Source organism: Salmo salar, chromosome ssa12 (genome assembly GCF_905237065.1).
Source record: "Salmo salar chromosome ssa12, Ssal_v3.1, whole genome shotgun sequence".
In the NCBI taxonomy this organism is placed as follows: domain Eukaryota; kingdom Metazoa; phylum Chordata; class Actinopteri; order Salmoniformes; family Salmonidae; genus Salmo; species Salmo salar.
Window position 1 is genome coordinate 23,939,152 of NC_059453.1, and position 10,085 is coordinate 23,949,236.

Below are 10,085 nucleotides of genomic sequence, written 5' to 3' on the forward strand. Positions count from 1 at the left end.
GGGATTGGAACCTAAATTATTTTCCAATCGTTTCATTCTGATCAGAACCCCTATTTATTTCGTTCCGTTCGTGTTTTGACCAGCATAATAAAGTTCTGAACCAGTTCTAACCCCAAAAAAGTAACTGTTCGTATAGTCAGAGAGGAAGCGAGAGGCCCAACATGCAGGAAAATCTGTCTCTCTCCAGCAGGTGGCGTTTTTTTCCCCCTGTATTTTCGCCCACTAAGCCAGGAGTTTTTGTGTGGAAGTCAATAAAATAGTGTCTAATTTGGTCAACAAAAATGTGCTACGTGAGGTTTATTTGATCTAATAGAAGTTTCATAATGCTTAAGTTGTTATGAGTGTACTGATATAAGTAGGACATGTGACATCCTGGCAATTTTGAGAAAAAAGCCCTATCGGAGATGTCTAGAGATGGCTACACATATTCATGGCATGAGGCTAGTAGCATAGCATCTCTCTCCATTCAATACAGACTGTTGATGTCAACAACCCTCATCGAATATTCAAAAAAGTATTATAATAAGGAGTTCATGTATCCATCAATCCAAAGAAAGGATAGGCGGAAGCTAGACAGTCCGCCGTGCCGCTTTGTGGACAATGAATCCCATTGTTAGGGAAGAGACATTTATCTTGTCAGTATATTCATACTCTTTGGTATAGTTCCTTTTCGTTCATCAATACTGCGTGAAATCAACAGTTTTTACATTTAGCTCATTAAGGCTGCATTCACACAGGCAGCCCAATTCTGATATTTTTTGTCACTAACTGGTCTTTTGACCAATCAGATCAGCTCTGAAAAAGAGCTGATGTGAAAAGATCTGATGTGATTGGTCAAAAGACCAATTAGTGGAAAAAATATCAGAATTGGGCTGCGGTAGATAGAGCAGCTTGCTATGGAACAGATAAGCTAGTTGTTTACATGTTTGATGGACAGATAGCGTAGGCCATAGAAGCTACTAAAATTTCACAGGTGGGGATAGAGCGAGAAAGAGGGGTGGACATGGAGGCATCCCTTGAAGCACTGAGCATCATGAAAAAAAAATGTTTTTGGTTCTGTTCCCTGAACCAGTTCCAACCCCTGTATCAAATTGTGATACATCTTTGTATTCTATATTCTCTCCATTTTGTTTTTTATTTTGTTTTTCACTTACTTATTGTTATCCATCCACAAATCCATCACTGAATAAACTGTAAACCCATGTGACGATGACTGTAAATTATTAGAGGATGAGTTCCAACACTTACCTGCATGTTCAAAGGTGGGTGGGTGCCTTTAGCTTTGCTATATACACTACAGGTCAAAAGTTTTAGAACACCTACTCATTCAACGGTTTTTCTTTATTTTACTATTTTCTCCACCTTACAATGCTTACTTACAAACCCTTAACCAACAATGCACTTTTAAGAAAAATACCAACAAAAAAAGAAATAAATAAAATTAACAAATAATTAAAGAGCAGCAGTAAAATAACAATAGTACAGGGGATACTGGTACAGAGTCAATGTGCGGGGGCACCAGTTAGCCGAGGTAAATGAGGTAATATGTACATGTAGGTAGAGTTAATAAAGTGACTATGCGTAGATAATAACAGAGAGTAGGAGCAGCGTAAGGTGGGGCGGGGGGGTAATGCAAATAGTCTGGTTAGCCATTTGATTAGATGTTCAGGAGTCTTATGGCTTGAAGGTAGAAGCTGTTTAGAAGCCTCTTGGACCTAGACTTGGTCGCTCTGGTACCGCTTGCTGTGCGGTAGCAGGGAGAACCGTCTATGACTAGGGTGGCTAGAGTCTTTGACAATTTTTAGGGCCTTCCTCTGACACCGCCTAGTATAGAGGTCCTGGATGGCAGGAAGCTTGGCCCCAGTGATGTACTGGGCTGTACGCACTACCCTCTGTCATGCCTAGCGGTAGGAGGCTGAGCAGTTGCTATACCAGACAGTGATGCAACCCGTCAGGATGCTCTCGATGGTGCAGCAGTAGAACCTTTTGAGGATCTGAGGACCCATGCCAAATCTTTTCAGTCTCCTGAGGGGGAATAGGTTTTGTCGTGCCCTCTTCACAACTGTCTTGGTGTGCTTGGACCATGTTAGTTTGTTGGTGATGTGGACGCCAAGGAACTTGAAGCTCTCAACCTGCTCCACTACAGCCCCATTGATGAGAATGGGGGCGTGCTCATCCTCCTTTTCCTGTAGTCCACAATCATCTCCTTTGTCTTGATCATGTTGAGAGAGAGGTTGTTGTCCTTGCGCTAGAGTGTCAGGTCTCTGATCTCCTCCCTATAGGCTGTCTCATCGTTGTCGGTGATCAGGCCTACCACTGTGGTGTCATCTGCAAAATTAATGATGGTGTTGGAGTCGTGCCTGGCCGTGCAGTCATGAGTGAACAGGGATTACAGGAGGGGACTGAGCTCGCACCCGAGGGGCCGTGTTGAGGATCAGTATGGCGAATGTGTTGTTACCTACCCTTACCAACTGGGGGCGACCCGTCAGGAAGTCCAGGATCCAGTAGCAGAGGAAGGTGTTTAGTCCCAAGGTCCTTAGCTTAGTGATGAGCTTTGAGGGCACTATGGTGTTGAACGCTGAGCTGTAGTCAATGAATAGCATTCTCACATAGGTGTTCCTTTTGTCCAGGTGAGAAAGGGCAGTGTGGAGTGCAATAGAGATTGCATCATCTGTGGATTTTTATTTGACCAGGCAAGTCAGATAAGAACACAGTCTTATTTACAATGACGGCCTACCCTGGCCAAACCTGGATGACGCTGGGCCAATTGTGCGCTGCCCTATGAGACCCCCAAATACGGCCGGATTTGATTCAGCTTGGATTTGAACCAGGGACTGTAGTGACGACCTCTTGCAGAGGCAGTGCCTTAGATTGCTGTGCCACTCGGGAGCCCTGTATCTGTTGGGGCGGTATGCAAATTGGAGTGGGTTTAGCGTTTCTGGGATAATGGTGATGATGTGAGACATGACCAGCCTTTCAAAGCACTTCATGGCTACAGATGTGAGTGCTACGGGTCTGTAATCATTTATGCAGGTTACCTTAATGTTCTTGGGCACAGGGACTATGGTGGTCTGCTTGAAATATGCTGTTATTACAGACTCAGACAGGGAGAGGTTGAAAATGTCAGTAAAGACACTTGCCAGTTGGTCAGCGCATACTCGGAGTACACGTCCTGGTAATCTGTCTGGCCCTGCGACCTTGTGAATGTTGACCTGTTAAAAGGTCTTACTCACATCGGATGCGGAGAGCATGATCACACAGTTGTCCGGAACAGTTGATGCTCCCATGCATGTTTCAGTGTTACTTCCCTCGAAGCGAGCATAGAAGTAATTTTGCTCATCTGGTAGGCTCGTGTCACTGGGCAGCTCTCGGCTGTGCTTCCCTTTGTAGTCTGTAATACTTTGCAAGCCCTACCACATCCAACGAGCGTTGGAGCCGGTGTAGTATGATTCGATCTTAGTCCTGTATTGACGCTTTGCCTGTTTGATGGTTCGTCGTAGGGCATAGCGGGATTTCTTATACGCATCCGGGTTTGAGTCCCGCTCCTTGAAAATGACAGCTCTACCCATTAGCTCAGTGCGGATGTTGCCTGTAATCCATGGCTTCTGGTTGGGGTATGTACGTACAGTTACTGTGGGGACGACGTCATCAATGCACTTATTGATGAAGCCAGTGACTGATGTGGCGTACTCCTCAATGCCATCGGAAGAATCCCAGAACATATTCCAGTCTGTGCTAGTTAAACAGTCCTGTAGGTTAGCATCTGCTTCATCCCACTACAAAGGGCTCCTTTACTAGGCTACCCACACATGTTCTTCAAACCTCCAAACAGTGGTGAATTGAAAGAGACATCCTTTCCACAAATCACCAAAAAGTGTAATGACATTTGGCGATTGTCATTTGGCCAGAATTTATGCGTCATTTGCTGTCCGCATCTGTGTCGGCCACTCATCTCTGCCTTGGCAAAATGTCAATGTTCTGGTCGAACCACATCACATTTTGGAGCCTAGGCTATACCACCTGTTTAAGTCCATTCACAAATGTTTCATGCCTCTGACATGCGGTAGTGATTAATAATGGTGTAATAGCCTACTGTTTTCTTGACATTTTGTTTTCATTATTGTAATAGGCTCATGTTTTACCGATACGGTGTACCCCCACTATTTATTTTGCCAGGACGCCGTACCGGACCTCCTTACTTTCACCCTTGAGAAAAAGTTAATTAATCCACAAATAGTACATATATTTTAAATGACCACGTTTTAATGAATTTGATGATATAATTAAAAACATATATTAGAAAACAGTACGGGACTTAAAGCAGGAAGTAGGTGGGACTTTGATATCATATAGACGGGTTGGCTGACAACGTCACAAATTATGCGTACGCATTGATGGGGCCGGAAGCCGGGCTTAGTTATGATTCTGAATAGTCAGATGCTGTAGCTAGCAACAATGACATGCAGGGAATCGTAGTTGGCACATTTCAGCTAGTTTTATCTTGTTCTTGATACCATGTCTTGTTTTGAGGTGTTTTGACTGGTTTCATGTCAATGCTAATATGGCAAAAATGTTCTAGCTAACTGTAACGATGTATTTGTGCAAATGTATTTGTTTTCAATTAACATTTGGGGAAGAGTCTTTCTAAATGTTTAAATGAACTTTTCATAACCCCACATAACACACTGCTGCTACTGTTTATCTGTCCTGTTGACTAGTCACTTTATTCCTAGTTATATGTACATACCTCGTTCCCTGCACATCGACTTGATACCTCATGTATATAGTCAAGTCATTGTGTATTTACTATTACATTACTATTATTTTACTATCAATTTTCTTTCTATCTGCATTGTTTTGGAATGGCGTTTTAGTCTACACCTGTTGTTTATTTAACTTGGAAAGTAAAGTGTTATTTACAATGATGGCCTAGGAACAGTGAGTTAACTGCCTTGTTTAGGGGCAGAAAGACAGATTTTTACCTTGACAGCTCGGGGATTGATCTAGCAACCTTTCGGTTACTGGGCCAACGCTCTAACCACTAGGCTACCTGCCGTTTACAAAGCATGTGACGAATAAAAATGTATTTGATTTAACTTGTTTGAAAATAATTGGTTAGAGATCTCAAATATCACTTTCATTTGTATATCCTGTAGCTTTAGAATCGTGTCAAAGTTAGTTCCTGTTTCAGTAACGTCTTTGGTCAAGTTTGCGTGAGTGAACCAAAAACACCCTAATGATTGGTTGACAAATAGTGCCTCAATGCAGGTGATGGCTGCATGGTGCAGTTGGTTTGAAGCAACTGCAGCGACTTGAAGACAACTTCATTATAGACTGTTAGAGAGGATCAAAACAGTAATGTATCATGGGTAAATTGTGAATGACTGACTGATCTACAAATAATAATGAGTAGTTATTTATTAAACAAGGTTCTTTGTAGATCAGTCAGTCGGCATCCGCCTGCACTGTCGGCTGCAATGTTAAACAAGCCCATTACAAAAACCATGTGATCAAAGGGCTTGTTAAAGTTCATGCAGTACACATGTAGGTGCAAGTCTGACAATTTTTGTCTCCATAATGCAACACACTTGAGCTGCTCAAACCATAGAGAATGCTAGAGGCCTCTAGTGGCCATAAGTCTGTGTTAGCATGGGAAGCACCTTTGAGAGCTTCCACCATCTCATTGTAGTCAACTGGGTGGGACTTCCAACTTCATTGGCTGATCCCTCCTGAAGAAGAAGAAAATGTACTACTTCAAAATGGAGATTGCTTCAATGGCACTCCCAATGCAGTCACAGACGCTATGATGGCAAAGATAAAGATGAGTCCTCTATCTATCTCTATGGCTTGAAGGTCTGTCTGTTTTTCAATGCCTGTTCTGCTTAAGTTTGTCACACAGCTGGCTAGGGCTGGAAGCACCCCCTCCCTTTGTGGAGAAAGGGGAGGAGCATACTACAGTCACTCTCTCACTTATAAACTGAATGCAGCAAGGTGTCTGCTTGTGTGTGTGTTTGACTGTATGTATGCGTGTACCCTTTTCTCCAAGTTAATTGTGATGCAGTGAGGGGGAAAACAATTATAAAGAATAGGCAGTTTAGTTCTGATTGGGTTTTCCCAATTGGAGGGGGGGACTTATATACAATGAATTGTATGTGCGAGACAGATTTTTCACATGGTGATTCAATAAAATAAATCACCCCCCCCCCAAAAAAAAAAAAAGTGGTTCGCTGTGGAAAGTGAATATAATCAATTCCAGAAAAACACACGAACCAGGAGATTAACCGAACAAATTAAATACAGTAGTTTAACAAGAAAACGTGTTAGTATGATAAATAAAAATCCAGACATTTCAGGCATAAAAATTTTAATCACATATATATTTTTTCAAGACCTCTATTGGTCATTGTTGGAACTACAGTGGCACAAGCAGACATTTTAATTGAAAAGGAGTTTGCCTGCAGAGGGGCCAGTGAGACAAAATGGCCGACCTGAAATTAACTCATGGGATGTGCGAAAATGAGTAAATGTCAGTAAATGTAATTTTTCTCAATGATGAATAAGTTTGCATATGTTATTTTGGCTCTGGATGTGTTTATTGATCACATACGTTGTACAAATAGGCCTACTAAATCACTTTAACCTATGACCAGAACAATTTAGCACTTGAAGCAGTTGAACATCTTTTTTGTTCAGTCTGGCCTAAAACGAGTCTTACCTTTTTGTTTTTTCCTTTACGATTTAGATCCTAAATTTGAAGCCACAAAACGAACAAATCACCACTGTCTATAGACATTTCGATTTTTAGACACTTATATTGCTATGCTACTACGAACAACTATCACTTTTGAACAGTTTAAATACTTAACAGCTACCAAAAGAGCCCATAGATCACAAGCACTGGAGTTTCACCTGAAACTTTTCTAGGATGTGGGATGAATTAAAAAAAATACAATACATAATTTCCACCAAAGATGTAATACTTTACTATAATTATAAGCTGTTATAAGTATACTTGTGTTGCCACTGTTCTTAAACAGACTCCTCCCACTTATGAATTCCACCCCTGCTCCCTTCATGCTTCCCTCACCCTTCCCCCATCAGAAAAAGACCACACCCCATCCCCCTCTTCTTGCCTTGTCAGAAAACAGTCTTTAGCTCTTCCACTATGGCGGTCTTGTGACTGATACTGTCTATTCTCCTAGTAGAGCAGGCGCTCAGGTAGTCTGTGAAAGTCTACAAAAGTCTTTCTTACCCTCAGGCGATCAGGTTGTCTGTGAAAGTCTACACAAGTCATTCTTACCCTCACAGATCTAAGAAAATCACGTTAGACATGGTTCTGTTCTCACTTCAACATATATAATTTCCTTCAACTTCTACTTACCTTGTTGAATTAAAAAAAGACGACAGTATTCATACTGTACTTAATTCCCTACCAGCTTTCACGTTGTTTCGTGTCATGGACTACATCTAGTAGGAGGTGCCTAGACTGCTCTCACGCACTCAACCCCCTCCCTTGACTACGAAGGAGGAGGAGCTGGCAACACACTGGTGGATGACTGACTGTAGTCGCTGAGAACAGTCTGCATGCACAGGTTTTGTTTTGGTGTGGTTTCGAGCCGGTGTGTCCGCGTCACTATCACGCTCATATTTACGTTTTTTCCCTTGGTTCAGTTTGCGATCCTCTGCACATTATAAACCGATATTCTGAGCGAGGAGCACATTCGGCTCGTGCGGATCCTGGCTATTTCGCGGGAAACAGGCAGAATACAGAAGCATCGGTGAGTTAGCTAGCATGCTAGCTGTCTTAACTGTTTTTACAGATCATTTCAACAGTTTTGTTTTTGTCTATTTAAAATGTGTCACTTTCTCTATAAAATAGACGTTTCATTTTTTTCTGTCATGTTCTTCAACGAGTAAGTGTAAAACATTAGCTTGCGATGTAGACTGGTCTTGGCAGGGACATGGCCATGAAAAAAAAGTGAGGTGGGGTGAAGGGGGGCGCTAGCTAGCTAACGTTAACTGTTAGCAAAATCATTTTAGATTTTTTGCTGAGTAGAGAACTACAATTGTTTGTTTATATATATTTAAAGATATATATATGTATGTATGTATGTGTGTGTGTGTGTATATATATGTTTATATATCTACCAAAATATAGATATATAAACATACATACACACGTGTGTGTGTGTGTGTGTGTGTGTGTGTGTGTGTGTGTGTGTGTGTGTATGTGTATATATATATATATATATATATATATATATATATATATATATATATATATATATATATAATAAGATGTGTGTGTATATAAATTATATATATTTAAAAAAATGTTTTTTATATATATCTTTTGGTAGATATATACCAAAAGATAGCTGCAAATGTAATTATATTTAGTATTTCTTATGTATGCTTTGTATTTGGCTGTACATTTTTTGTTGTTGCCCAAAATGTTATGTTTCTTTCAAGACAAAAATGTGCTTTCATCAAAAAACATGTATCAAGTACAAGTGAATGTTGCAAGCCTAGGCAGCTAAAGCGGTTTGTTTTACAGCGTAGCTTGTTGGCATGCTAACTACCATACTTTATATTATTTGGTGTCAAAATTTGGAAATGTACACGCCATCTACAGGTTATAGTCCATCATAACCTAGCCCGGTGATTCTCAATTGATGGGTCGTGACCCAAGGAGGTTTTGAGTGGGTCGCGGGTGTCTGGAGTAACAAAAAAAACAAAAAAACTCTTGACTTAAACCAGGTAGAACATGTGTAGTATAGCAACACTATTTTGGTTGATTTTGTGGTCTAACGCCAGTGAGTTTATTAACATTCTTAATCAAGGACATGGGCAAATTTGTATTATTGGAAATTAAAACGGTGGGAATGTTGTTCCCTTGTCATATAATTGCTGCATTTACTATCAATATAGCATAAAAAATAGTTTCAGATTGTGTTTTGGCGATGCGAATATTGGGTCGCAACTGAGACAACCTGGTTCAATATGGGTCCCGGGCAAAACCAGTTGAGAACCACTGATCCAGCCTATGTCGACGCACTCAGAATGTAGACAACCCCATTGGTTGAGATGATGTGATCCCTTTCAACCTTGACAACTTCTTTTTAACCACGACGGCCACCAAACATTGACAAAGTTGTGAGTGCAAGTCACTGGTGCTATAACAATAAATGCTGCTTCTTGCTCTATAAATTAAGCAAGGAATTTGTTTCAAAAGGAATTATCAATGTTAGTAAATTTAGGGATTTAAAAGAATATTGCAGGGAGGCATGGAAGAAGCCTATGTAGAATCGGGTGATGCTGGAGGGTGTCAGATGAGATGTTGCAGTATTACGACGAAAGGGGTTATCTGGCTTAAAGAATTTTAGTAATCAGACTGATAGCCTCTTTTCAAGATCAGAATATTTGCAAATATTGTCAAGTTTGTAAATAGCCATCAACCATTTCAGTTTCAAAACTAGCAACCAAACAAAGCACTAGTACTGTCAAACTACCATGAGATATTGAGACAAGGTATTGGTACACACACTATGGAAACACAGACACAACATTGAATGACAAAAGGGAAGAAATGGACAGGACTGGTCAGGATCTTTTCTTTAGAGTCACTGTATGAGGAGTCTCACTCTAACATCAGCAATAACATGTCAAATGTATGAGTAGGGCATACATACATTTAGCATATGTCTAATTCAGCACCAGTAGGAACTTTAGGAAGCAACCTTAATGTGACTGCAAAGTATTCCCTGACATTGTTACAAATTGGGGATCAAGCACATGGAAAAAACCTAGCTTACAGCAACTATGGTGGCCATTTTGAGTTGCTGCAATAATAAGTGGCACCATCAGAAAATGTGGCAGCGCAGTGTTTGTGTGTGGGGGAGGGGAAGGGATAGGGAATAGTTAGCACTCAGCTAGCTGCATTAGCCTCCCAGGAAAAACATAATTATTAACATAACTATATGATAATTGTAGACAATCTGTCACTTTCAAACTCTTGGGTCTTTGAAGAGTACTGACATTTTTGTTCTTGTCTGTGTATAAGGCATTTTGAATATCTGCTCCCA

General features: G+C 40.8%; 1 long non-coding RNA gene across 1 annotated transcript; it reads right to left on the bottom strand.

Moving 5' to 3' along the window:
- Window positions 1–4,222: 4,222 nt before the first annotated feature.
- Window positions 4,223–7,482, bottom strand: LOC123725457 (uncharacterized). The gene is made up of 2 exons (XR_006757931.1): window positions 7,382–7,482; window positions 4,223–5,729 (listed from the first exon to the last, which is right to left on the bottom strand). It is a non-coding gene; the product is annotated as an uncharacterized lncRNA (long non-coding RNA).
- Between the last annotated feature and the right edge of the window lie 2,603 nt (window positions 7,483–10,085).